A 7,728-nucleotide genomic window follows, 5' to 3' on the forward strand; every position below is an offset into this window, starting at 1 on the left:
CGGCAGGCATCTGCCAAAAAAAAAGGGTAAATTTTTGGAGGGCTTGTCAAAAGCCATTGCTTGTTGCTTTTACATTTATGTATGGAAGAACCCCGGCAGGCATCTGCCACTAAAAAGGGTCAATTTTTGGAGGGCTTGTCAAAAGCCATTGCTTTTTGCTTTTACATCTATGTATGGAAGAACCCCGGCAGGCATCTGCCAAAAAAAAGGGTCAATTTTTGGAGGGCTTGTCAAAAGCCATTGCTTGTTGCTTTTACATTAATGTATGGAAGAACCCCGGCAGGCATCTACCAATAAAAAGGATAAATTTTTGGAGGGCTTGTCAAAAAACCATTGCTTTTTGCTTTTACATCTATGTATGGAAGAACCCCGGCAGGCATCTGCCAAAAAAAAGGGTCAATTTTTGGAGGGCTTGTCAAAAGCCATTGCTTGTTGCTTTTACATCTATGTATGGAAGAACCCCGGCAGGAATCTGCCAAAAAAAAGGGTCAATTTTTGGAGGGCTTGTGAAAAGCTATTGCTTGTTGCTTTTACATTAATGTATGGAAGAACCCCGGCAGGCATCTGCCACTAAAAAGGGTCAATTTTTGGAGGGCTTGTGAAAAGCCATTGCTTCTTACTATTACATCCATGTATGGAAGAACCCCGGCAGGCATCTGCCAATAAAAAGGGTCAATTTTTGGAGGGCTTGTCAAAAGCCATTGCTTGTTGCTTTTACATCCATGTATGGAAGAACCCCGGCAGGCATCTGCCACTAAAAAGGGTCAATTTTTGGAGGGCTTGTCAAAAGCCATTGCTTGTTGCTTTTACATCTATGTATGGAAGAACCCCGGCAGGCATCTGCCAAAAAAAGGGTAAATTTTTGGAGGGCTTGTCAAAAGCCATTGCTTGTTGCTTATACATCCATGTATGGAAGAACCCTGGCAGGCATCTGCCAATAAAAAGGGTCAATTTTTGGAGGGCTTGTCAAAAGCCATTGCTTTTTGCTTTTACATCTATGTATGGAAGAACCCCGGCAGGCATCTGCCAAAAAAAAAGGGTACATTTTTGGAGGGCTTGTCAAAAGTCATTGCTTGTTGCTTTTACATTTATGTATGGAAGAACCCCGGCAGGCATCTGCCACTAAAAAGGGTAAATTTTTGGAGGGCTTGTCAAAAGTCATTGCTTGTTGCTTTTACATCTATGTATGGAAAAACCCCGGCAGGCATCTGCCAATAAAAAGGGTCAATTTTTGGAGGGCTTGTCAAAAGCCATTGCTTGTTGCTTTTACATCTATGTATGGAAGAACCCCGACATGCATCTGCCAAAAAAAAGGGTCAATTTTTGGAGGGCTTGTCAAAAGCCATTGCTTGTTGCTTTTACATCTATGTATGGAAGAACCCCGGCAGGCATCTGCCAATAAAAAGGGTCAATTTTTGGAGGGCTTGTCAAAAGCCATTGCTTGTTGCTTTTACATCTATGTATGGAAGAACCCCGACATGCATCTGCCAAAAAAAAGGGTCAATTTTTGGAGGGCTTGTCAAAAGCCATTGCTTGTTGCTTTTACATCTATGTATGGAAGAACCCCGGCAGGCATCTACCAATAAAAAGGGTACATTTTTGGAGGGCTTGTCAAAAGCCATTGCTTGTTGCTTTTACATCTATGTATGGAAGAACCCCGGCAGGCATCTGCCAAAAAAAAGGGTCAATTTTTGGAGGGCTTGTCAAAAGCCATTGCTTGTTGCTTTTACATTCATGTATGGAAGAACCCCGGCAGGCATCTGCCAATAAAAGGGGTACATTTTTGGAGGGCTTGTCAAAAGCCATTGCTTGTTGCTTTTACATCTATGTATGGAAGAACCCCGGCAGGCATCTGCCAAAAAAAGGGTAAATTTTTGGAGGGCTTGTCAAAAGCCATTGCTTGTTGCTTATACATCCATGTATGGAAGAACCCCGGCAGGCATCTGCCAATAAAAAGGGCCAATTTTTGGAGAGCTTGTCAAAAGCCATTGCTTGTTGCTTTTACATCTATGTATGGAAGAAACCCGGCAGGCATCTGCCACTAAAAAGGGTCAATTTTTGGAGGGCTTGTCAAAAGCCATTGCTTTTTGCTTTTACATTCATGTATGGAAGAACACCGGCAGGCATCTGCCAATAAAAAGGGTCAATTTTTGGAGGGCTTGTCAAAAGCCATTGCTTTTTGCTTTTACATCTATGTATGGAAGAACCCCGGCAGGCATCTGCCAATAAAAAGGGTCAATTTTTGGAGGGCTTGTCAAAAGCCATTGCTTGTTGCTTTTGCATTCATGTATGGAAGAACCCCGGCAGGCATCTGCCAATAAAAAGGGTCAATTTTTGGAGGGCTTGTCAAAAGCCATTGCTTTTTGCTTTTACATCTATGTATGGAAGAACCCCGGCAGGCATCTGCCAATAAAAAGGGTCAATTTTTGGAGGGCTTGTCAAAAGCCATTGCTTGTTGCTTTTGCATTCATGTATGGAAGAACCCCGGCAGGCATCTGCCAAAAAAAAGGGTACATTTTTGGAGGGCTTGTCAAAAGCCATTGCTTGTTGCTTTTACATCTATGTATGGAAGAACCCCGGCAGGCATCTGCCACTAAAAAGGGTTAATTTTTGGAGGGCTTGTCAAAAGTCATTGCTTGTTGCTTTTACATCTATGTATGGAAGAACCCCGGCAGGCATCTGCCACTAAAAAGGGTCAATTTTTGGAGGGCTTGTCAAAAGCCATTGCTTGTTGCTTTTACATCTATGTATGGAAGAACCCCGGCAGGCATCTGCCAATAAAAAGGGTAAATTTTTGGAGGGCTTGTCAAAAGCCATTGCTTGTTGCTTTTACATCTATGTATAGAAGAACCCCGGCAGGCATCTGCCAAAAAAAAGGGTCAATTTTTGGAGGGCTTGTCAAAAGCCATTGCTTGTTGCTTTTACATTAATGTATGGAAGAACCCCGGCAGGCATCTACCAATAAAAAGGGTACATTTTTGGAGGGCTTGGCAAAAGCCATTGCTTTTTGCTTTTACATCTATGTATGGAAGAACCCCGGCAGGCATCTGCCAAAAAAAAGGGTCAATTTTTGGAGGGCTTATCAAAAGCCATTGCTTGTTGCTTTTACATCTATGTATGGAAGAACCCCGGCAGGCATCTGCCAAAAAAAAGGGTCAATTTTTGGAGGGCTTGTCAAAAGCCATTGCTTGTTGCTTTTACATTCATGTATGGAAGAACCCCGGCAGGCATCTGCCAATAAAAGGGGTACATTTTTGGAGGGCTTGTCAAAAGCCATTGCTTGTTGCTTTTACATCTATGTATGGAAGAACCCGGCAGGCATCTGCCAAAAAAAGGGTAAATTTTTGGAGGGCTTGTCAAAAGCCATTGCTTGTTGCTTATACATCCATGTATGGAAGAACCCCGGCAGGCATCTGCCAATAAAAAGGGTCAATTTTTGGAGAGCTTGTCAAAAGCCATTGCTTTTTGCTTTTACATCTATGTATGGAAGAACCCCGGCAGGCATCTGCCAATAAAAAGGGTCAATTTTTGGAGGGCTTGTCAAAAGCCATTGCTTGTTGCTTTTGCATTCATGTATGGAAGAACCCCGGCAGGCATCTGCCAAAAAAAAGGGTACATTTTTGGAGGGCTTGTCAAAAGCCATTGCTTGTTGCTTTTACATCTATGTATGGAAGAACCCCGGCAGGCATCTGCCACTAAAAAGGGTTAATTTTTGGAGGGCTTGTCAAAAGTCATTGCTTGTTGCTTTTACATCCATGTATGGAAGAACCCCGGCAGGCATCTGCCACTAAAAAGGGTCAATTTTTGGAGGGCTTGTCAAAAGCCATTGCTTGTTGCTTTTACATCTATGTATGGAAGAACCCCGGCAGGCATCTGCCAAAAAAAAGGGTCAATTTTTGGAGGGCTTGTCAAAAGCCATTGCTTGTTGCTTTTACATCTATGTATGGAAGAACCCCGGCAGGCATCTGCCAATAAAAAGGGTAAATTTTTGGAGGGCTTGTGAAAAGCCATTGCTTGTTGCTTTTACATTAATGTATGGAAGAACCCCGGCAGGCATCTGCCACTAAAAAGGGTCAATTTTTGGAGGGCTTGTGAAAAGCCATTGCTTGTTACTTTTACATCCATGTATGGAAGAACCCCGGCAGGCATCTGCCAATAAAAAGGGTCAATTTTTGGAGGGCTTGTCAAAAGCCATTGCTTGTTGCTTTTACATCTATGTATGGAAGAACCCCGGCAGGCATCTGCCAATAAAAAGGGTCAATTTTTGGAGGGCTTGTCAAAAGCCATTGCTTGTTGCTTTTACATCTATGTATGGAAGAACCCCGGCAGGCATCTGCCAATAAAAAGGGTAAATTTTTGGAGGGTTTGTGAAAAACCATTGCTTGTTGCTTTTACATTAATGTATGGAAGAACCCCGGCAGGCATCTGCCACTAAAAAGGGTCAATTTTTGGAGGGCTTGTGAAAAGCCATTGCTTGTTACTTTTACATCCATGTATGGAAGAACTCCGGCAGGCATCTGCCAATAAAAAGGTTCAATTTTTGGAGGGCTTGTCAAAAGCCATTGCTTGTTGCTTTTACATCTATGTATGGAAGAACCCCGGCAGGCATCTGCCAATAAAAAGGGTCAATTTTTGGAGGGCTTGTCAAAAGCCATTGCTTGTTGCTTTTACATCTATGTATGGAAGAACCCCGGCAGGCATCTGCCAAAAAAAAGGGTCAATTTTTGGAGGGTTTGTCAAAAGCCATTGCTTGTTGCTTTTACATCCATGTATGGAAGAACCCCGGCAGGCATCTGCCAATAAAAAGGGTCAATTTTTGGAGGGCTTGTCAAAAGCCATTGCTTTTTGCTTTTACATCTATGTATGGAAGAACACCGGCAGGCATCTGCCAAAAAAAAAGGGTCAATTTTTGGAGGGCTTGTCAAAAGCCATTGCTTGTTGCTTTTACATCTATGTATGGAAGAACCCCGGCAGGCATCTGCCAAAAAAAGGGTAAATTTTTGGAGGGCTTGTCAAAAGCCATTGCTTGTTGCTTTTACATCCATGTATGGAAGAACCCCGGCAGGCATCTGCCTCTAAAAAGGGTAAATTTTTGGAGGGCTTGTCAAAAGCCATTGCTTGTTGCTTTTACATCTATGTATGGAAGAACCCCGGCAGGCATCTGCCAATAAAAAGGGTCAATTTTTGGAGGGCTTGTCAAAAGCCATTGCTTTTTGCTTTTACATCTATGTATGGAAGAACCCCGGCAGGCATCTGCCAAAAAAAAGGGTCAATTTTTGGAGGGCTTGTCAAAAGCCATTGCTTGTTGCTTTTACATCTATGTATGGAAGAACCCCGGCAGGCATCTGCCAAAAAAAGGGTCAATTTTTGGAGGGCTTGTCAAAAGCCATTGCTTGTTGCTTTTACATTAATGTATGGAAGAACCCCGGCAGGCATGTACCAATAAAAAGGGTACATTTTTGGAGGGCTTGTCAAAAGCCATTGCTTTTTGCTTTTACATCTATGTATGGAAGAACCCCGGCAGGCATCTGCCAAAAAAAAGGGTACATTTTTGGAGGGCTTGTCAAAAGCCATTGCTTGTTGCTTTTACATCTATGTATGGAAGAACCCCGGCAGGCATCTGCCAAAAAAAAGGGTCAATTTTTGGAGGGCTTGTCAAAAGCCATTGCTTGTTGCTTTTACATCTATGTATGGAAGAACCCCGGCAGGCATCTGCCAATAAAAAGGGTCAATTTTTGGAGGGCTTGTCAAAAGCCATTGCTTTTTGCTTTTACATCTATGTATGGAAGAACCCCGGCAGGCATCTGCCAAAAAAAAGGGTCAATTTTTGGAGGGCTTGTCAAAAGCCATTGCTTGTTGCTTTTACATCTATGTATGGAAGAACCCCGGCAGGCATCTGCCAAAAAAAGGGTCAATTTTTGGAGGGCTTGTCAAAAGCCATTGCTTGTTGCTTTTACATTAATGTATGGAAGAACCCCGGCAGGCATGTACCAATAAAAAGGGTATATTTTTGGAGGGCTTGTCAAAAGCCATTGCTTTTTGCTTTTACATCTATGTATGGAAGAACCCCGGCAGGCATCTGCCAATAAAAAGGGTACATTTTTGGAGGGCTTGTCAAAAGCCATTGCTTGTTGCTTTTACATCTATGTATGGAAGAACCCCGGCAGGCATCTGCCAAAAAAAAGGGTCAATTTTTGGAGGGCTTGTCAAAAGCCATTGCTTGTTGCTTTTACATCTATGTATGGAAGAACCCCGGCAGGTATCTGCCAATAAAAAGGGTACATTTTTGGAGGGCTTGTCAAAAGCCATTGCTTCTTGCTTTTACATCTATGTATGGAAGAACCCCGGCAGGCATCTGCCAAAAAAAAGGGTCAATTTTTGGAGGGCTTGTCAAAAGCCATTGCTTGTTGCTTTTACATCTATGTATGGAAGAACCCCGGCAGGCATCTGACAATAAAAAGGGTAAATTTTTGGAGGGCTTGTGAAAAGCCATTGCTTGTTGCTTTTACATCTATGTATGGAAGAACCCCGGCAGGCATCTGCCACTAAAAAGGGTCAATTTTTGGAGGGCTTGTCAAAAGCCATTGCTTGTTGCTTTTACATCCATGTATGGAAGAACCCCGGCAGGCATCTGCCAAAAAAAAGGGTCAATTTTTGGAGGGCTTGTCAAAAGCCATTGCTTGTTGCTTTTACATCTATGTATGGAACTCTTTTATTATAAAAGTAAAAAACATAACAACAACATCAGCCGATGTAAACCATAACCAAAATACAACATATACAAACATAAACATAAGACATTATATACATATTTTTAAATACATCACTGTATTCCTCCATGTTCCCGGACTTGGCCAATTCCTCAACCAGCTACACTCATCCACATTCAACTTTTATCGTATCCCCCCCCACCTCTCAGTATCCATTTGCCCCCACTCACTCCCTTCCGTACTCATTTGAAACAATCAGCCGGAATGTGTCAAACCCCCCAACGTTCATACCCATATTTATATACAATATACTTTAATCTTTACACCCACATATACATAAGAATATATATACACCTATACTTTTTTTTACACCTCCACCTATATACCTATATATATTTATTTTTTTATTATTTTTTTTTATTATTGTTTTTTTTTTATTTTTTTTTATAATTTTATTTTTTATTTTTTTTTAATTTTTTTTGTATTTTTTTTTATATATGTATTTTTTTTTTTCCTCTCAATGTATATACTAACCCTAACTCTAACTAACCTAACCCTTCACCACACCAGGCCAACACCCCGCCTCATGTCCCCTCATGTCCGCTTAGTCCTGATGCTGGCCTCCGCCACCACACCGTAGACCTCCCACTCAGACCCTCGCCCCATGTCCTCTCATGTTCTGCATAGTCCGGGCCCGAGCGGGAGAAAAAAAGAAAACAATATAATCCTCCCCACACCCCCCCATTCCCCCACCCAACCTATCTAAACCCCTGTCACTCTCCCTCGCATATACATAACAACAAAAACACAACCCGAAAGCGCCAAGTTCGGTTCCTGTAAGCCTTTATACTGCCTTTATGTACAGAAAACAAAAAACTCTGCCATGCACAATCCCAGCCTACCACCAGAAAGAGGAGAAAGAGAACCACCCGACCCCCTCGGGGATAGGATCCACCCACGCCGACACCTCCGTTTCACTTCCCCTATCGCTTTCCCCTAAAGCTGTCCCTTCTCTTAC

The sequence above is a fragment of the Rhinoderma darwinii genome (assembly GCF_050947455.1).
Source record: "Rhinoderma darwinii isolate aRhiDar2 chromosome 2 unlocalized genomic scaffold, aRhiDar2.hap1 SUPER_2_unloc_49, whole genome shotgun sequence".
Taxonomy (NCBI): domain Eukaryota; kingdom Metazoa; phylum Chordata; class Amphibia; order Anura; family Rhinodermatidae; genus Rhinoderma; species Rhinoderma darwinii.